We start from the raw sequence: 22315 nt of genomic DNA, 5'->3' as shown, positions 1-22315 counted from the left end.
TTACGGGCCCGTTGTTAGCTCTCTCCCCATTCCCATTGAGCCCTATGGGGGCTCGAATGGGAATGGGGATGTAACGGGTCCGGGTTCCTCGAGTGAGGAATTACCGTGTCCTCCAAGGTTGAAATGGCCCGGTAAATCCTCATTTGAGGAACCCGGACCCGGTATGCGGTAAGGATGTAACCATGCCGCAAATTGCGGCATGGTTACCTCCAACCTCGGAATGAGGCCCAAAGTCCCAATAAAGGAAAAATCAGAAACTACAATGCATTCTGGACAGGTTCCTACTTCGAGCGAGGGAGACACAGCAGATGTTGATGACCTGCTAAATTATTCAACCTACTCGACATCATAATTGCCGAATATAAATTGTAAATAGGAAAAATCAGATAGATCACCCAAAACTTAATGGCAGACTCTCAAAATAAGATAGATTATCCATTTATTACAATGGAACAGAAGAGGAACCTAATTATAAAGTGTTGTAACCCTGGGGCCATGGCATCTATCCAATTGGAGAGGGATATACCAGAGGAACTAGAGTGGTCTCCTCACGAATATTGACGCAATTGGAAGCCAGAAAAGAAACTATAGTTCAAGCACCTAGTGCGCGAGACCTGACTCCAATTAGAAGTTCACCACAAAATGAAACCCAAGTGGGAAAACCATTAAAGAACCTACAAATAAAGAAGAATGAAAAATGAATACGGAGTGATGAAATGATAACCCTATATATGAAAGATAGAAAAAGCCATGATTCCTTCCCCAATAGAACTGCCATTCTTACTGCTTTTGGGAGAATAAATAATTTAAAGCTAATTGAATCCAGGGACATAGAAGCTATCCACTTTCAAAGAACACACAAAATGGACACAGTGACTATTGTAGTCCAATCCCAATTGGTTAAAGAAACAATTTGGAAAGAAATACATCGCCTTGCGGAAAAAGGCTTTACATTATCTACTTTGAATCAAAATGAGCCCCGTAGCTTGATCCAAAAGTCAAATGTGAAAATGGTAAGAGAAGAACACACACAAAGCCTCAGGGGACAATAAGATAATTATTCCACATACAATGCACAAAAAAGAAACAGAGAACGTAGTGTGCAATTCAGTAGTGGAAGATATGCTGCCAAAGAAAACAACATAAGGCAACAAATGTCATGGGCATGGCTACGAAACGCACTCAAGTATGACAGGATGAAACCATGAAAGAAATGCCAAGAACAAGTCCCTGTAGAGGTTTATAGGATAGCAATTGGAAATACCAGAGGGTTTGTACATTTTATGGAAAAAAATAAAGATTCTCATCTGGGAATCTATGACTTAATTATACTACAGGAAACTTGGCTCACTGCCTATCCTGTATGGCCCAACTATGACATAGCTGTGATCCCAGCAATTAAACAGACGAGAGGGAGGCCAATGGCTGCCTTAATGATTGCCCTAAAAAAAGATATAAATGGAACTTTAACACCATGGGCCTTGCCCCATCCTTGTATACAATTAGTAAAACCCTTCTCTCCCTGATGCTGGTAGCCCTCTGGCACCGCGTACTGCCATTCTGTACCTTTACTGGAACTCAGCGTTACAGAAAGACGACTAATTTCTCCAATATGTAACCAAGATGTTAGATTTAGTGGCACAAGAAGATGATAGATATATGATTATGGTAGCCGGTGATCGCAACATAACTTGTTTTAGCCAGAAAACAAACCTCACAAAAGATAAAGCGAAAAGATGGCTACATTTAATGAAAGATCGTAACCTGACCATCGAGAACGGAACGTTTAATGATGATACACCCCCCAATCCTACATGGAAAAGAGAAAACACCACAGCTATCTTAGACTATGGGCCTCATTACGAGTCCGGAGGTAACCGAGCCGGAAAAACCGGCAGGTTACCGCCAGACCCATGTTACCATTCCTCCTCTGTGATTTCCGGAATTACCGGGGCATTAGGACCCCAGTGACACGGGAATTGCGGAGGCGGAATTATGTAAGTCCCCATTCCCATGTAGTCCTATAGGAGTCCTAAAGGACTCCATTGGGATGGGGACAATGGAAACACTGGTTCCATCTATGACGGTGCAGGTGTTTCCATTTCCGCCTGAAGGCGGGTGGTGTTAAACCCGCCAGGTCAGACCTGGCGGGAGTGACACCTCCCACCTGCAGGGCTCTTAATCAGCTGGTCCGGAAAGAACGATGGTGGCGGTTTTACCACTGCCGTTATTCCCGGACCGGCAGGGTCGTAATGAGGCCCTATGTCTTTGTTGCCATGGAAGCTGCCTTAGCTCTGGTTCATTTCAAAGTAATACCAACTTGTGAAAGTGAACACAACATTTTAGAAACGTCCTGGCTAAAGTTAATGGTTTTTGTAAAAGGTCCTAGAAATAGTCAGCGGATGACATATAAACATAGATACCAATACGATCAAATTATCCAAAATGCAAACAAAAACAGAAGTGACTTAAAGCGGCTTGAACCAGGTAACAGTAGCGATATCAAGAAAAAAGCTACCAATTTGAGAACTAAATATATTAATTTTTTAAAACAACTTAAGTTAAAAAGAATTCAACAAGATAATCAAAGAATTTTCGCTGCACTAGCAACAAAATTGAGCGCCTTAATATGGAAATTACTGAATGATGCTCCAACTGGGAATGCATCAGCATTGATGCTAAATTCCATTGCAGAATCCACTTGGTCATCCTATTTTGCAACCATCTATGCCGATTCAGATCATGTACCAATAACCCCTGCAATGAAAGCCGACTTGAGTGCTCTTCAGTTTGATAGAGTAGACATTAAGCTATTACTAAAAAAACTGAGCACGCGGCCCAGACAGGTTGTCAAACGCAGTTCTAAAAGCTAATCCGGAAGAGTGGGCCATAATCTTGCAGCTACTCTTCTTGACAATAATACAATCAGGGCTCATTCCGGACTCATGGAAAAGATCTATCCTGGTACCTATCTTTAAGCAGGACAATAGAAGCCTGCCATCCAACTATAGACCAATAGCTCCATTAGATATACCAGGTAAATTATATGCAAGACTACTCCTGAAAGATCTAAACAAATGGTTAACAAAGGCAAAATTGACTGATCCACATCAATCAGGATTTGTAGCAGGCCTGGGTACCTCGATAAATTGAATTACCTTAACAGCACTAAAATAACAAGCAGCTATAAATAAACAACCCACATATCTGGCATTTATATACTTTAGGTCAGCCTTTGACTCCATCTCTAGGGAGAAATTATGGCAAAAATGCATTCAAGCATGTTTCCCTAAGTACATTCTACAAGCCCTCAACAGTTCAATACAAATAACTCAATTCAGATAGAATTAACCGAAGCTGGTCTCCTATCCCAACCAATAAGGATATACCGTGGTTTGAAACAGGGATGTATATTAGTGGCAATGTTATTTAACTTCTACATCAAAGCTATGCAGCAATTGTTTCAAAAGACGTAAGCTTTTCCATCGAAGCGTGGTATTTTCCCAATCCCCCATCTGTTTTACACGGATGACCTTTGAATATAGATCGAACTCCGATAGGCCTGCAAAGGCAGCGCCAGAAACTTACAAGATATTCCAATGAAAATAAATTGTCAATAAACATTGAGAATTCTAACTTCATGATATGGCAACAGAGCAAAAATGTCATGCCGCGGCAGGGTTGGCGGAAGTGGAATCGCTGGCGGTTCTGTCCGCCGTAGCATTCCGCTACTCGTCATCCGTTTTACCGCTCTAGTTGTTGCACGCGTCCTTGACCCGGAAGTATTTAAGTCCTCACTTCCGGGTCGCATACGCGTTGCAACGTTTCCGGGTTCCTTCCTGTGTTGCTGCCGCTCCATCTCCCGGTGAATTATTCGTGACTTCTTCATATCCTTTGCCAGCCTTCCCTCGCAGTTAATTCTCCACCCTGCCCAGTGCGTGGTCTCGTCCTCGTCCTGCCTCTTTTTTCTCCCTCTTTTCCTTCCTTTCCTTCTTGCCTTGTTGTTTTTTCCCCTTTTCTATCCCTATATCCTATTTGAACTGTTGCCAGACCCTTTGCCTGCCTACCGGACTGCCTGTGAATATCCCTATATCCTATTTGAACTGTTGCCAGACCCTTTGCCTGCCTACCGGACTGCCTGTGAATATCCCTATCTCCTATTTGAACTGTTGCCAGACCCTTTGCCTGCCTACCGGACTGCCTGTGATTTCCTTAGTATCTCCGCATTGAAACCACCTTTTGCCATATCCTGGTCTACCGTTTGGATCCGCCTATTTCCCGATTCGGTGCCTGCACATCGGATCGCGCCATCTTCAGCTACTCACCTCCTGGGATCCTCCACGTTCAGGGGTTTTTTGTGCCTTCCGGCTTTTTTCCCCCTGTGAGGCGTTCTCGGTAGGAGTGCCCCCGCTGCCCCTATCTAGTGGCACGGTGGCATCCTATCGAGGGCGTCCTTATCTTCACAAGAAAAAAGAGAAGCCTCCGCAACACAAGGACAGAAGGATTAAGCAGAAAGAGGAAGGTGAGGAGTTGAGGGAAGGGGGAGAACTTGTCATCTCTTCAGAAGAAGACGACAAACGTGACAGTTTGCAACGCCAACAAGAAACTGAGATGGCTACCCCCCAGCAAGTCCAGGAACTAGTAGCCGCAGTCCAAAACCTTAATATGGAGGTCCAGAATCTAAAAACCACCAACGCCGCGTTACAGTTAAGAATGAATGAACGGGAACGAACCCCTGCCGACCTACCTTCGTACCCTCTGGTTTCGGGCAAATTCGATGGATCACCAAAACGAGTCAAGGAGTTCCTAGATGCCTGCAACCTTCATTTTTCCTTCCGTCCACAGACCTTCACATCAGATCATACCAAGGTAGGATTCATGATTACCCATATGTCGGGTAATGCCCTGGCGTGGGCCACCCCTTTGGTAAATCAGTCAGATCCCGTGCTACAGAATTACAATGACTTCAAGACCCTGCTGCAACAAACATTTCTACGCACAGAAAGTGCTTTTTTAGCCTCAGAGGACCTCTTAGATGTCCGTCAGGGAAATAACGATCTCCTCTCCTACATCTCTACGTTCAAACAGATAGCCGCCGAAGCTGGCTGGCAGGAACAAGCCCAATATACCATCTTCCGTCGAGGGTTGAGAGAGGATCTCAAGGACGAACTAGCCCGGATCGACCGTCCAGCCTCATTTTCAGATCTCATCACGGCCGCTCTTCGGATCGATTTCCGACTCTCGGAACGACGGTCAGAAAGAAAAAAGAACAAACTCTACAGTCTCCCTCCCTTAGAGACTCAGATACCATTCTCTCAACCACCTTCACGCCAGGGAAAGGAAGAACCGATGCAAATCGGTACTGCTCGTGCACCACTCACCCCGGAAGAACGGAAGAGACGACGGGAAGGCAACAGGTGCATGTATTGTGGAGCCTCTAACCATCTGTTACGGAACTGTCCTAACGTTCCTCCGAGGCGTTCGGGAAACGAGCGCCCTCGGTGAGTATGGGGACGCACTCCCGAGGGGCTTTTTCTAGTCCTTATACATCTCTGTCTATAGCCTCGTCTGGTATACTAGAGGATTCTAGGCTGATGGTTCTGTCAGTAATCCTTACTATAGGCAGGACCGAAGTCCCAACTCAGGCTTTATTAGACTGTGGTGCTGCAGGCAACTTCGTAGATACCTTGTGGGCTAAGCAAAAGGGTATACCTCGTCTGGCCAAACAGGAGGATCAGAAGGTTGAAGGAGTGGATGGGGAACCCCTGATTTCCGGCATGATCACCCATACCACTGAGGAATTACAATTATGTATCCAAAAACATACCGAAAGTATCTCGTTTGACATAATCCGAGCCGCCCATTTCCCTATCATACTAGGGATAGGCTGGCTACGAAAGCACAACCCTCACATTGACTGGGCGAAGAACGTACTCAGTTTTCAGTCCACCTATTGTAGATCCGAATGTCTACCTGAACCCAAGTTCGAGACTGTAGAAACTAACATTGTGTACGACTCCAGACTCATCCATTGTCTTCCACGCCATCTACAAGAATATACAGAGGTAGTAACGGAAAAAACGCCTAGTGATCTTCCTCCACACAGACCAGAAGACTGTTGTCTGGATCTAGTTCCTAATGCACTGGTACCGTTTGGTAGAATGTTCCCATTATCCCTCAGGGAAAAACAATTCCTCCGGGAATATTTAGATAACAATCTGACCAACGGACTTATAAGACCTTCAAAGTCACCAGCTGGGGCATCCCTGTTTTTTTATTCCCAAGAAAGACACACAAGAACTAAGACCCTGTATCGATTACAGGGGTCTAAACAAGGTGACCATAAAAGACAGATACCCAATGCCACTTATCACCGAAATTATTCAAGCGGTTCATGGCGCCACGATCTTCACAAAGCTGGACCTTCGGAATGCATACCATCTTCTTCGGATCCACCAAGGGGACGAATGGAAAACTGCTTTTAGGACCCCTTATGGGCTGTACGAATACCAAGTGATGCCTTTTGGACTTGTTAACGCCCCCTCTGTGTTCCAGCGCTTTATGGACCGGCTTTTTTCGGACCTGTTGTGTCAGACCACGATCGTCTATCTCGATGACATACTGGTTTATTCCAGAACTCCTGAGGAACATGTGGCTCATGTCAAAGAAGTCTTCCAGAGACTAAGAGAAAATCACCTCTCAGTCAAGATAGACAAATGTATATTTTCTGCAACATCTATCCCATATTTGGGTTTCATATTGTCCAGTCGGGGTGTCTCCATGGATCCCCGCAAAGTTTCTGCCATTTTGGAATGGCCTTCACCAAAATCCATCAAGGAGGTACAAAGGTTTTTAGATCTGGCAAACTTTTACCGGAAATTTATATCCAACTTTTCCCACCGAATGGTACCTATCACCACACTACTTAAGAAGAGCTCCAAACCTTTCCTTTGGTCCAGTGAAGCTGAGGATAGCTTCCACAGTCTCAAGGAAGCCTTCTGTACCGCCCCCATCCTTCTGCAGCCAGACCAAGACCGGCCTTTCATCATCGAGACAGATGCATCTTCATCAGCTATGGGGGCAGTTCTTTTGCAGGAACACCAAGGCGAGGAACATCCAGTCTCTTATTATTCCAAGACATTGAATGACAGCCAAAGGAACTACTCAGTCATAGAGCGCGAGTTATTGGCCATGAAATCAGCCTGTCTAGAGTGGCGTCATCTTCTACAAGGAGGTAAACACCCATTCTCCATCAGAACAGATCACAGAAATCTACAAGTTCTGCGACAGTTTGAGTGCTACAACACAAGACAGGCCCGCTGGGCTCACTTCTTTGCCCAGTTCGATTTCAACATTACTTACATCCCAGGACCACAGAATATAGTCGCAGATGCCTTGTCTCGCAGAGGAGACTATGGGAATGAATCCGACAGGTCGCCAGATCTTATGTTCCCCTTGACGAGGAGGATAGGCGTTCTATCCGCTTTCTTAAGACAAGTGAAAGAAGCTTCAAAGGGGGGTTTTGAGTCGGAGTGTCACCCACAAGACCCCGTCTACGAAGTCAAGGAAGGCCTATACTTTGTGAAAGGAAAATTATACTTACCTACTTCGGAATTTCGGAGAATGGCGTTAAGATGGTGTCACGACTCCAAGCTGGCAGGTCATCGAGGTATTAAGGGAACATTAGAATATCTACAGAGGCACTTTTATTGGCCAGGGATGCGCCAAGACGTGACCAGTTATGTACAATCCTGTGTGACCTGTCTTCGCAGCAAGAGTTCTCGTCTGAAACCTTTGGGCCTTCTGAGACCAATTCCGGTTCCCGACAGTCCCTGGGAAGTGGTATCTACTGATTTCATCGTGGACTTACCTCCTTCTGAAGGAAGCACATGCATCATGGTAGTGATCGATTACTTCACAAAGATGGCTCACTTCTCCCCATTGCCAAGGGTACCAACAGCAGCAACCATGGCCGAGACTCTCATCAAAGACGTTTTTCGTCTCCATGGAATACCAAAGAAGATCATCTCCGATCGAGGTAGCCAGTACACTTCTCGTTTCTGGAGACATCTCTGCAACCGGTTGAGCATAGAGAGAGCTCTAACATCAGGTTTCCACCCTCAGTCAAATGGACAGACGGAACGTTTAAATGCCACACTAGAACAGTACCTACGGTGTTATGTGAACCTTCAACAGGACAACTGGGTTTCTCTACTACCCCTGGCTGAGTTCTCCTACAATAACTCTTTCCAGTCTACTCTCGGTTTCACCCCTTTTTTCTGTAACTATGGCTACCATCCCCGAGCTATACTACCGGTCTCTAATGTCTCAACCTCTCTGCCCACAGTCGACTCCACTCTCGCCGTGTTGAGAGACATCCACCTACAGGCTAAACACAATCTTAGCAAGGCCCAAATGAGATACAAGGTCCAGGCCGACAAACATCGCAGAGCGGGGCCTGACTGGGGAATAGGTTCTCAAGTCATGTTGTCCACAAGATATCTACCACGATGGGCACACCCTTCCAAACTCTCCCCTAAATTTCTGGGTCCATACGAAGTCACACAAGTCATCAACCCGGTGGCCTTTCGGCTAAAATTACCCAAGAGTCTTCAAAGAGTCCACCCGGTGTTTCATGCCTCACAACTCAAACCTTTTCTTGCAGACATCTGGTCTCGCAAAAAGAAGAAAACCCCCTTGCCTGCTACTTCGACCCAGGAGGTATTCGAGGTAGCCCAAATCTGTGACTCCCGGTACCGCCGGGGAAGGTTGGAATACCTTGTACGGTGGAAGGGGTATCACTGGTCGGAAAACTCTTGGGAACCAGCCTCTCAGGTACATGCTCCACTGTTGGTCCGCAAGTTCTTTCGCTCTCATCCGGGAAAACCGGGGGGGGGTCTCCATAGGAGGGGGCATACTGTCATGCCGCGGCAGGGTTGGCGGAAGTGGAATCGCTGGCGGTTCTGTCCGCCGTAGCATTCCGCTACTCGTCATCCGTTTTACCGCTCTAGTTGTTGCACGCGTCCTTGACCCGGAAGTATTTAAGTCCTCACTTCCGGGTCGCATACGCGTTGCAACGTTTCCGGGTTCCTTCCTGTGTTGCTGCCGCTCCATCTCCCGGTGAATTATTCGTGACTTCTTCATATCCTTTGCCAGCCTTCCCTCGCAGTTAATTCTCCACCCTGCCCAGTGCGTGGTCTCGTCCTCGTCCTGCCTCTTTTTTCTCCCTCTTTTCCTTCCTTTCCTTCTTGCCTTGTTGTTTTTTCCCCTTTTCTATCCCTATATCCTATTTGAACTGTTGCCAGACCCTTTGCCTGCCTACCGGACTGCCTGTGAATATCCCTATATCCTATTTGAACTGTTGCCAGACCCTTTGCCTGCCTACCGGACTGCCTGTGAATATCCCTATCTCCTATTTGAACTGTTGCCAGACCCTTTGCCTGCCTACCGGACTGCCTGTGATTTCCTTAGTATCTCCGCATTGAAACCACCTTTTGCCATATCCTGGTCTACCGTTTGGATCCGCCTATTTCCCGATTCGGTGCCTGCACATCGGATCGCGCCATCTTCAGCTACTCACCTCCTGGGATCCTCCACGTTCAGGGGTTTTTTGTGCCTTCCGGCTTTTTTCCCCCTGTGAGGCGTTCTCAGTAGGAGTGCCCCCGCTGCCCCTATCTAGTGGCACGGTGGCATCCTATCGAGGGCGTCCTTATCTTCACAAGAAAAAAGAGAAGCCTCCGCAACACAAGGACAGAAGGATTAAGCAGAAAGAGGAAGGTGAGGAGTTGAGGGAAGGGGGAGAACTTGTCATCTCTTCAGAAGAAGACGACAAACGTGACAAAAAAAGCCTGGCTGAAAAACTTCACCTGGACAGCATACTGAAAAAAATAGTGACTGTACATCAGTATAAATATTTAGGTCAATTAGTAAGTGATGTTAAGTTAGAGGCACCATATAAAGCAGATCTAAGTTATAAAATGTAAGCCGTAATATCGCAAACTAAATAAATGTTAAAATACGGCAAATTTTCACATATGCCAGTGATAAAATGTTATAAAGGTAAGGTCGTACCGACAATAACATATGGCGGGCAGACGAAGCTGTCTGAAAGTCAACCAGACCGGAATCTCCTTGAAGGAGCTTTTTGGGAAAACTCGCTTCCAATTCCTAAATCCTTTCCAATCCAAATTATGCGCTTTGAAATGGGCCTAACGACATTGAAAGCCATCATTGAATGGAATGCTCTGATGCTATATAGCATACTCTTAATGAAAAATCAATATCAAGCATCAATATTACCCACGTTAGACACTAGTATGGGCAATAATAAACCTCTTAAAACATGGAAACAAGCTTGCTTATATACAATGAGCAGGGCAGATATAGACCCAGATCTGCTGATAACAAATCCCACTAAAGCCAAACTAAAATGTTGGTATAAAGACTGGGCAGATACATGGCAAGAATGTATTAAATATAAACTGTTTACCCAGGGACTTTTCAGGGGAAAATAAATAAATGCAAGACTAGCGTATCTGAGGAAGTTCCCTGAACACCACTACTGAGCTTATGTCATGAGATTGTGTTTTGACTTGTGGCCAACAAAAACACGCTTGTCAGTGATATCAAAAGAGAAATTAAATACCTTTTGTCGCTTCTGTAACAACTCAGAACAAGAGGAGACCTTAAGGCATCTCCTGGTGGAATGCAAGGAGTTTAGTGGCACTAAGACATGAGCATTTCTTTAAATGTTTTGGCGATTATTGCATATTGTCATCTCATCAAATGTGGGAAATGTTATTTAATGCTGAGCATATATCCTTGAAACTGGCAACAATAAGTTACTTAAAGAGGTCAAATTTACCGGACCAAAATTAGTAATATGAAAAACCTTAGGTTATATCTCCTAGTAGATGAAGGAATTGAAAGATGCCACGGGAAATGGTAATTGTATTTGTTAATTTTAACATTATTTTACTATTACTATTATTTGTATTATGTAAAACAATATTTGAAATGCTAATGTTAAATGTTCACCATTGCTAAATTCATTACTAAGCTCGAATTGTGATTTTCATGAGAGATTCCTGTTTGTATTTTTAATGAGAAGCAGACAAAAGTTTAATAATAATATTCCTGTGTAAAATATTTGAAAAGTGGCATTTCAGCAACTAAAACAAATAAAAAATTAAAAAAATTAAAAAAGAACAAAAAAGAAAAGATTGAAGATGATGAGATAGCTTCTAACAAGGTCAGAAAGACTTCACAGTACACCTCGTTATGAGGCAATAATGATGAGATAGCTTCTGACAAGGTCAGGAAAGACTGCTTAGTTCACCTCTTTATGGGGTAATAATAGTAGGAGACAATCATCTCACCAGGAGTTGGGAAGCACTGATCATGACAGAGCACCTTTTAATTATTGTCGATCTGACGTATAGAGAGCACTTAGGGTTCAGTACCCAGATTCGTCAGACATGAGTGCAAATATGATTCGCAAGATGCGTGACGATGAAGATTTGACTGCTTTTATTCAACAGATTCAGAAAGATGGCAGCTAGAAATGAGCGAACTGTGGGACAAAAATATAACTAGTTTTTATCATATATCATGCCTGGGGCTGCCAGAAGCAATGCAAGGGCAATTGAACAAGGTTGTGGTAATGGAAGTGAAGCCATGGGTGGAGATTCAGCTGACAATTGTTGACCGTTGCTGGTTAAAATAAGAGAAAGACAGGAAGAAAGTTGAGGACAGGAAGATGGAGGAAGCAAAATTAGCCTGAATTTTTTTTCCAGTTTCTCAGCGCAAGGGGCCGTTTTGAGAAGTGGAGAAGAAGGGTTTAATACGCAAGGAACACAGTAGGTACAACTAACAGTTAATGGGAATTCTGCAGGAAGGGGAGAGCATAATTATTTCACATTAGGGCGAAGGTTTGCACTCAGAGGCAGAGGGATCAGACTTTAGGCCTCACAAGGAGGAGTGTTTTATGGAGGGCAACCTAGATCTGGAGGACAGACACAGCAATCTTGGACAAGTGGTAACATGTGACACATTTCACACATATGTAGATGCAAGGGAGGGATGGAACAGATTTGGCCAGCAGGCAATCCAAGAGGGGGGAACACATATCATCCACCATATAGCGCAGCACCACCTGAATATTATGCCCAGGATCATACACAGTATCAGTCACAAGTGCCACAAATGCAACTCACATATCAAGGAATGCCACCCAAATACAACTAGCACCAATGCAAGTGCAGCAAGTGCCAATGCAGACACAGCAGGTATCGATGCAGACGCAAGCACCAGCACAACAGAATGTAACAGCACCATGGAACATGAGCATATTGCCAAAGACACCCACACCTATGATGGGGGTGTGACAGTAGTGGGAGGGAACCCTTTCACTGATACAGGACTGAATTTATACCCACAATAGGACAGGCCACAGAAAGACTTGATGTGCTCCATCCTATCAGTTACACCCCGCCCACAAGAGGAACCGAGAGTCGGAATAACCATAGGTGACAAAACATTTTCCTTCCTTGTAGATGCATTTTCCTTCCTTGTAGATGCAGGGGTGGCTCGATCCTGTGTTAAAGAAAGGAAGTACAAGGATTTTCTGTGGTGACAATTATGGTTCCTTTTACGATGCTTTAGCTATCACCATTGGGGAACATGGCATGTCTGTGCCACTATTATACTCTCTCAAAACACCAGTTAACATACTGGGGAGAGATTTGATGAGTAGGTTGAACATGACAATATCATTTACTGACCAGGGGATAAGATCTTTCTCCCCAGGGATTCATTATGTAAATGCACAAGAATTCATAATATCATTGTATGCCCAGAAAGCACAAAGGGGAGTGCCATTAGATCCAGAAGTATTCCTTTATGAGGTACACATACTATTATCATGGCTTCCAAGAATACAGGACAGAATATTATGATCACCTACAGAATTTGTGTTCAGACTAGAAGTACCCATGAACGAGGAGGAAGGGCCAGTGATTACAATAGAGATAAAGGCAGCGATAGTGAGAAAAGACCAAGTGATTCTGCATGGAGTTGATGAGGAAGGAATACACTGGAGAACAGTGATAGCTCTTGATGAAGGATACAGACTGACTGATCCAAAAGATGAAGACTTGTTTAAAGACGATGACACAGATGACAGTTATGTTTAATATAGTTCTTACGTGTCAGTTAAAAATTGAAAACAGAGAAATACCCCAGAAAATGTCACTAGTAAAAAAGATAATAGGCCTCATTATGAGTTTGGAGGTAGCCATGCCTGTAATACAGGCAGGCTACCTATAAACTTGCAAAAAAATCCGCCACCCATGAATGGGCAATTACCGGGTCATGCCGAGTTTGGCAGACCCGGTAATTGCCCATTCACGGTTGCCAGTAATAAGGGACTCCCCATCCCCATTTGGCCCCATAGGGCTGAATGGGAATGTGGAGCTCGGATGCACCGGCCCCGTTCATAATGATGTTGATGCATCCACGAGTTGTGCTCGCGGGTGCCAGAGTGAGTCCCGCGGTCACAACTCGTAGTATGGTGGTACGGTAGCAATGGCACCAGTAGCACTACCGGCACTGTTGTTGCCTTACCGCCATACTTGTAATGAGGCTCAATGTCTTTCCTCCAGGAAGATTTGGCACATGTACCAAGTACATTGTGGACCAGCAGTCCATACGACATTGGTCTATTAAAAGAGATGGGGCAGTCAAAATTAAATTGAAGCAAGGAGCTATTTTACTGCGAGTGAGACAATATCCAATGTCAAAGGAAGCAGATTAAGGCATTTATGACACCATTGCTACCCTAATGCGACAAGGAATATTGGTGCCATCAGACTCCTCATGTAACACAGCACCCAGTGAAAAAGGCAGTATGCGGGTAGTGGAGATTTATTCAGGATGTACGCCCCTGAACAATATAGTTGAGGCCAAGTTCCCATTGGCCTGAACCCTGCTGCAATATTGTGTAACATCCCATCCAAAGCTAAATATTTTACAGTGATTGATTTAAAGAATACTTTCGATCCCACTCCATGAGAAGTCCCAGTATTTGACATTGTTTACCAATTGCAGGAGCAAGCTAAAACATACTCGCTTGTCCCAGGGATATGGCTAGTTCCCTTTGGTCTTCAACCGAGTGCTTCAGATGAACTTGGGAAACGTGCAACTTGACAGTACAGTGATACAATATGTATGGTACAGGATCAAGCCCTGTGATATAGTGCCCCCCAATTACGTCACAGTCTAATACAATATGTAGATGACATTTTAGTGTGCAGCGAAACGGAGGAAGAGGTCAGGAGAGACTCAGGACAGCTGATGACAGTATTGGCAGAAAAAGGGAACAAAGTTGACAAACAGAAAATGCAATATTTCCAGGAAGACTTCCTATGCATATGTCAGCTAATATCACAGGAAGGACGAAAGGTGACACCTGAAAGCTCAGAAGCAATTATGAAGACACCCAAGGAAGAAACAGTTAAACGATTACAACAATCGTTAGGCTTTTGCAACTATTGCAGGCATGGGTTTTTGATTACAGTGCATATGCAAGGCCACTTTTAAAAGGAATGAAAGAGGCACAGAAAGAAAACAGTAACAGTGCCCGGAAAGGTGAGATGATAGATGCCTTTGACAAACTGATACGAGCAATCGGCAGAGCACCTGTATTAGGAATCCCTGATTATAATGAAGAATTCTATTTATTTCCCCATTTAAATGGAGCAGTGATGACAGCTGTTCTTGCACAAAAAACTACCATGGGGCACTAGCCATTAGCATTTTACACTGAGATCTTAGATCCAGTAATGAAAGGTCATTACCTTTGTGAACTTGCGCTGGCGGCAGCAGCCTTCGGAACCGAGCAATCCACCAGCATAATGATGGGCTGCATAGTCACATTATATGTTGAGCATGCCCTATTTGCTATCCTTGAAAAGTCCAAAAGCAAATTGACTACACAGAGAGCTTCCGTGTATGAAGTTATTATATCAAACCCATCAATCAAAACAGTATGGTGCAGAGTGGTAAATCCAGCAAGATTTATAGCAGAACCAGTGAAAGAGGGAGACAACGTGCATGATTGCACTAAGTATACTAAATATTATGATGAGATATCACATGTTAAAGAAAATACCCTGGATGGGGGGACAATTCTCTTAATTGATGGGTCTGTGTCAATAGACCACGGGTGAGCGACACAGTAATAAAAGCAAAAATGACTTATAACTTTGAGACAGTTGTAAGTGCGAGATTGCCAGAGCATTTCCCGGCACAAGCAGCAGAATTGCTAGCGCTGATTTTGGCACTTGAAGTGCATGAAGACTAGGTGGTAACAGTATATTCTGACTCTGCTTACGTGACGTCAACAGTACAAGCAGGAATGTTATGTTGGAAAAGTAATTTTTTTTGAGTCACTCCAATTTCAAATACTCTACAATGGGAGGAAGATTTGCTGTTAATGGCAGTCACTTATGGAATTCAGTTCCACAATATTTTCTGGACATCCCGATTTGAAGGAAGGAGGGTCTGGATGAGCGTAGATGTATGGCAGGTTTGTATTTTGAGATTAAGTTGGAAAAGCAGTCAGAAGTATGTCAATTCAGTGCTTTTTAGACCAGAAGCAAGCATTTAAATAAGGTGCATCTCTCACTTAGAGTGACCAAATGCAGTGATTGGAGATTGGGATGACCACGGATATTGGAGGTGAGTCAAGCTGACAAATTCTGCAGTGTATACAGTTTATTTGTTAGGGATGATTTAGCCCCTTATAATAACTCATTGGAGTAGACCAGATTTGGTGAAATGATCAATTGCTTTGCCATTCAAAGGTTAAAAGTCAAGAGAAGATGTTTTATGTTGATGAGTAGTGGTTGGAAGAAAGAGTTTATTTGATCCGAGCATCATGTGAAAGAGTAGGATTGAGAGTCACTCCAAGACTTCTAGCTTCAGGGACTTGGAACATATTGTTGTTCCAGATTGTCGTGTTTTGGCAGGAGGATAGAATCATGATGAGGCCTTGGGGAGATACCAATGTGAGAAATTTTGTTTGGGATATATTCAGGCAGGCATGCAGGTGTCCATTCAGGATTGGATTTATTTAAGACAGAATTCCTGTGGTTTAGCTTCATTGAGCCATTTCTGTTATGAAGATGAAGATTTGGGTGTCATCATCGTACCTGTGGTAACCCACATCAGCAACATCAGCAGAGTTGCAGATGTTGCCCTTGAGCTGCAAGTAGATGTTAAAAAACATGGGGGATGAGACAGAACCTTGCAAGACTCCATATGTAAAAAATGAAGCTGCACTGGGCCATTGACAGACTTCGAACAGTCTGTTGGATGGGAAGCAATTTAACGCACATGAGCAATTGGAATATAGTGATCAATGATGGTGCGGGCATTCAGACTGTCTAATAGGGAGTAGAGGCTGAGAAGAACCACCAGTGGAGCACATCTGTTTAAGCCAATGACACAGTGAAGATAGTCAACTAGCAAAAGCATGCCTGTTTCAGTAGCATGTGCAATGCTTAAACCAGATTACATAGTGCCAGAGACATGATTAGCTTCAAGATGGGTTTGGAGTTTTTGGGTAGAAACTGACTCATTGACCTTTGCACAGACGTATAAGGCAGCTACTGATTTGTAGTTGAAAGCGGCTGAGGGTAGGTTTCTTCAATGTGAGTTTGATTGCGGACCTTTCACATTGCCTGGGAAGAATCCTTGAGAGAAGCTCTAAATTGAAATATAAAGTTAAGCCTACAGTCTACAGATGTGTTCACACCGAAATGTGGCTGTAAGCCTGCTTTCACTAGTCATTTGAAGTAGTTTGGCAACTAATATTGGTTGACAATTCCGATCTTTAGCATGTACCTCAGGTTTCACTGAGGAACACCAACGTTACTTAATCTTGATACACATGTAGAGGAGTTCATTTTCATATGGATTGTTCCAACAAGTGATTAAACCATGATGTATCCAAGCACTTGCCAAAGGATGAATGTGTTTTTTTAACATACTTCAGAATTGAATATGATGTTGTTAATTCTGTATTTCCGGTGAGAGGAAATTAAGCCTGTGGCCTCCAGAATCAATGGGTCTTTGCTCGAAGTGTTAGTTTATGAAGTTAAGATAGTCTGTTAAAAAGTGTCTTCAGTAAAGGGAGTTCTGTAATCTGTGTTTGTACTTGAGGCCATTGATGCAGGTGTGTCCGACTGATGCAGGAATCTTGGTATAAAGGTTAGAGCAAAGTTCTTTCACCAAAAACATCAAGGCCCCATGATAGAGCTTTACATCATGGGCAGAACACACAGATATGTGTGCATATATACATGTCTACAGAGGACACTCAGCTAGTGATGAGTATACGTGTTTGTAAAATCATAGACGGTTCATCAGTACATGTAAACAAAGGTTGGACAGGAAGTGAGGGTTTGGATAAGCATCTGGATGTATGAGCCTTGCTCATGCTATAATTTGTAGTTATCGCAGATACAGTACATACATAGGTAAACAGTATTTATACACTGGATACAGCTAGTTGTGTTCTGGGGTCAAAACACATGCAGGGCGCCACCATCAGACAAATGGAATCTACATTAAAACATTAGCAAATTGATGGGCAATAACAAAGAATGGGACGGAAGGGGGGCTTTTCACTCATGATGGCCAACTATGCCAATTAGAAGGCTTGGACTGTAGGAATAATTTATAGGTTTAAAGGTCAAGCTTTTCAATGGCCGCTGACTAACAGTTCTGCTGTTCACCTTCGTTCCCACTACCCCTCTGTCCACACTCTCTGCATTTCTTCTCAAATATTTAAAAAAACTGAATGCATGTTTCCTGTTACTGCTGCCCATTGCCCTTCCTTTTGCCTTTCTTTTAGCAATGTAATTGGGATATTTTTCTTAGCCCTCTTTCATTTTTTATTGAGGCCATGTTTCTTTGGCCATGTTCGAGTTTCTCAAAAGAATGTTCATCAGTTGGTTTCTATTTTTGTTGAAGAAAAACTTGTTTTAAAACCATTAGCAAGCAGTACATTTTGGTAGGGTGTTAATGACAATACTTAACTCAGGGGCAGACTGTACCACAGTCCTTGATGATCTCTAGCTTCTCCCAGGCCCATTACTTCAGGTTCTGTAAGATTGTACCTGCTCTTTCCTACAGGATTGACGTGGTCATCTTGAATCCCTACAGAAATCCAAAGGGGGTTGAGAGTATGGAACATTCCTGTTAGGATGCCAGTGGGGAAAAAATGATTTTTGTTATCATAAGGGTTGGGGTCCTGATGCAAGTGGTAGTTCTGGATCTAACTTGCTACATTATTCCTGCTGCCAGGGTACCTGATCTGGGGGATGAGGAGGGTTTGGACACATTTTCCAGTTTGGTCCTTCGCAATCTGAACCTGAACTACTGTGTAGTTGTACAGTAGAACAAGTTGTGGAGTTCTGGTACGATTCCTTCTTCAAGTTTTTGTTATTGGCATGTTGATCCTTCACGCCAGCAGTGACCTTAAGTGTCCCAAATCAGAGTTAGAATAGTTCATGGTTAGCTTCACCCTGAACTTAACTCCAAGCCCTGAAAGTGTTGCCCAATTCTTCTAATCCTAATCTGCCTTAACTCTGCCATATCCATTAACAGCATACATTTAGCATTTGCGTATCTTTGCTTTCAAATCAAGTCTCTTTTTCTATTACAGGCGTTTGTTTTGGCCACCTTACTTGAGGGATGCCCCAAAGTGCATCAAGCTAACCAACAAAGTAAAACAATCAGAATTGTAATGCACACATACCAACTAAATCATCTCTAGGAACAATGGCTCTATTGGACAGATAGCAGATGAGAAAGCTGGTTTATCTTGCAGCATCGGGGATGGATCTAAAGGCTGTGTGGGTTGTCTGCTTTTTCTCATCATAGTCATTGAGAGAAGAGGAAAGGACAAGCAGAATCCTCTTTCAGAACTGTGAGACAGCAATATAATTTGCCGAATGGATTTCCTCCCTGCTGTTCCAAATGTCACAGCACATACAGTATCCAGACTAAATATTATAAGAGGATAACTCTATATCTTTTTGAAAACGGACTACATGCCCATGAACATCGTTAGCAGCAGAAAAGAAGTCGCCTTCCAGATGTCACAAGCTCTTTACCTCCCTTCATTTAAAAAAACCTGAAGCTCTTTTATTTGTTATATCTACTGATTGCTTAAAAACATACACCCTAGAATCTTTGCTAGCCAATGGAAAATAAAATAATAGGATCCTCAGGCTGAGCCTTCCAATGGGCCAGCATCTTCTTAACAAATGAGAATGGAGCTGACTCAACTTCCTCAGCAACATGAGATTTGATCTGGTGAGACTCACTGCCTTTCCTTGCTGCAATTACTCTTGAACACATACATGTGCCCACTGGTACAGATAGATTATCACACAACACAAGATACAAGTTCAAAGACAAACAGAGGAAGCATATATCAACTTTCATCTGGAGAATTACTTGAATCTAGGGGCAACAGGCGCACCCATGCAGAAATCCAGAAACCTGACGTCTGTTTTGACATGACCTCTAATTCCTGCATCACTGCTTAGGGGCTTCTCCCCGCTGCTCCAAATGCACTGTCCTCATCATCTACATGGTTGCCACCCTTAAGTCCCCAAGCTACCTCACTGAGAAACTCAGCATCGCCGAATGACTACGATCCACCAGAAGTGAAGATGTGCAGACTTGAACTCCGCCGGTGCAGGAAAGAAATACACAGAAGACAGGCCCTCTATGTCTACGCCCCAAGACACTGGAACCTCCTCCACATCAACAACCATCTCACCCCCTCGCTTCTACAGTTCAGGAAGGAGCTCAAGATACTTCTCTTCAAGGAATGGGTCCTCCCTAACACCTAGGTCCATACACCACCCTCTCCCGACCTTACCTAAGACTGGGTGATCTGATCCCCACTGTTTCCTCCGCGGGTTACTTGTAGATACTTTGCTGACTATTGCCCTCCCTCCCCTGTTGTTAGATCCCCTCTCCCTTGTGTCTATTAGCCCTAACCTTATTCTTCCCCCTATGATTTTAAATCGCTTCATGGCTTCCCGAAGCTGGGTTTGTACTCAATAAATACCCTAATAATAATAATAATAATAATAATAATAATAATAATAATAATAATAATAATAATAATAACTGTCACACTGAGCCTGCCAGGGTGCTGATTCTTTTTAATCTTGCTCTCTTGTAATTAATTGCATGCAAAATAACCAAATAAAGAAATCCTAAAGCTTAAGAAGATACACAATTAAATAGCCAGTCCCTGTCTGAAGCTATGGTACTCTAATCACATCATACCAGCCTTCCAAAAGCTCTGCTGTGCCGAAGTGGATTAAACAAAGAAAAATGCTAATAATTTCTGCCACTAATAAATCAAAGCCTCTGGTCAAGCATTTCAGTTCTGGCCTCCCCATCCAGATTTAACAAGAAAAACATAGAGGAGTAACTATCAGGCCATTCCTCTAGAATGCATTGGAACCATGGATCATGCCTTACCTAGTCTACCAGTTCCCTTGAGAAGAGTCCCGAAAACTAGCCTGCTAACGAAGACAAGTGCCACTGAGTCACCCTCTGCCAGAAACAACGTCTCAATGGTGAAATGGGACCATGACCCACATGCTGTTTTCAGAACTTAGCCAAACTCAGTGCTCTCGGTCACTGACATGAGTTAAGTTAAGATGCTTTTCTACTGCATTTATACCGCAATCATCATCACTGGCGATGAGTGCAATGCTCTCTGGGTTCTCTGCCGGGCCCCAAACTGCAGTGTTCCACAGGCTTCCTTGTCACTCCACCCGCCAAGTTAATGCGTTCTAGGTGAAAAGATCTTTTTCTAAAGATCTTTTCACCAAAACATCAATTTAAAAAGACTGCTCCGTGACCGCACACGCATTGAACTGTCATGCCCCTGCCACACACGAGTGTGCGCGGGGGCTGACAGGCTCAGTGAGACCGGGAAGCGCAGGATGAGGAGAACGGGTATGTGTGTGGGTGCGTGTTGGTGTGTGTGTGTTGTGTGTATGTATGTGTCTTGGATAAGGGTAGTCATGTATGGGGAAGGGTGGCGTGGGTGTAGGGGGAATGGTAGGTGAGTGAGGTAATAACGTGGGATAGAGGGGGGTGGTGAACAGGGGTAGGGGGAGGAGCAAAGGGGGTCAGGCAGTGAAACCCCCCGAATAAAAAATAAAAAAGGGTGTTCTGTGTGAAAATACTTCTATTTTAAGGTCTCAGGATCTACGATCAAAAGAAAAACAGACAACAAAAATCAGTCTTTTTCTCATGAGACCTTATTAATGAGGTCTTTTCACATAGAACCATTTAATGATGTGGTTCGTCCTCCTTCCGATGCGGGAGGGGCTCCCTCCTCTGCACAGTCGCACAGGCCAGTCTTTCTCATACCCCTGTTGCTTCTCCCCCTTGTTTCTGGCAACCAGTAGTTTTTGAGTTCCCCCCCTGAAGGTAAGTGAAGATGTGATTGGCCCTGGTCTTCAGCCAAAGGCCGTAGCAAACATGGTCATAAACAAAGCCATCCACTTTAAAAGGGACCCTATTTATGGTTACTTTGTTCAGCCACCAGGTAACCAATAAACATTAATGATATAATGGGAGGTGATATGGAACTGTTTTTCGAGCCTTCCTCATCCCTAGAAGGGGTTCACCCCTAGATGGATCTCGCTTGCTAGGTCCCATATAGATGGAATTACATAGTGGACGCACCTCCCTAGGGCCTCACCCCACTACTCCCCCTGGGGGAGTAGATACAGATTCCCTGGATGTGTCACACTGTACTGCCCCATGGGTCACCTGAGGACCATTATGAACAATCCAACCACATGGTGGACATTTACTGCCTATTGATAATATCCTATTCACTCAGTGGGGAATCTTAGCCCCCTGAAAATTGTTCTTTAAATTCTATCAGGTTGGAACAATGTAATTCATCCAATGCATAGAAAATGAACAATTTGCCATTGGTTTTCCATAGATTTCCTTTGTGCTGAACCAACTTTATAAAGTGGTATGGAAATCCTAAATTATCTGGCCAATGCATGGTATAATATTTGGTATGAAATATTCCCACTGGAGAACAGTATGTCAGGAATTACTTCTTTTGAGTATTAAACATGTTTCTGCCATTCAGACAGCCTTTATGCCTGGAACAAAATGTTATGATGGAAACATAAATGTAATTGCTCCTCCATAGGAACACGTCTTAGGGATATTGTATCATTTCTTAAGG

At 43.7% G+C, this 22315-nt stretch overlaps 1 protein-coding gene across 2 annotated transcripts in view; it reads right to left on the bottom strand.

Annotated features, from left to right (window-relative positions):
- Positions 1–22315, bottom strand: part of LOC138452622 (hormonally up-regulated neu tumor-associated kinase homolog A-like) — a 387623-nt gene that overhangs the window by 190265 nt on the left and 175043 nt on the right. The gene's annotated exons all lie outside the window — the stretch shown is intronic.

Source organism: Ambystoma mexicanum, chromosome 4p (genome assembly GCF_040938575.1).
Source record: "Ambystoma mexicanum isolate Mex_15411 chromosome 4p, UKY_AmexF1_1, whole genome shotgun sequence".
In the NCBI taxonomy this organism is placed as follows: domain Eukaryota; kingdom Metazoa; phylum Chordata; class Amphibia; order Caudata; family Ambystomatidae; genus Ambystoma; species Ambystoma mexicanum.
The sequence above is the reverse complement of the archived record's forward strand: the minus strand, read 5'-3'. Positions and strand labels throughout refer to the sequence as shown.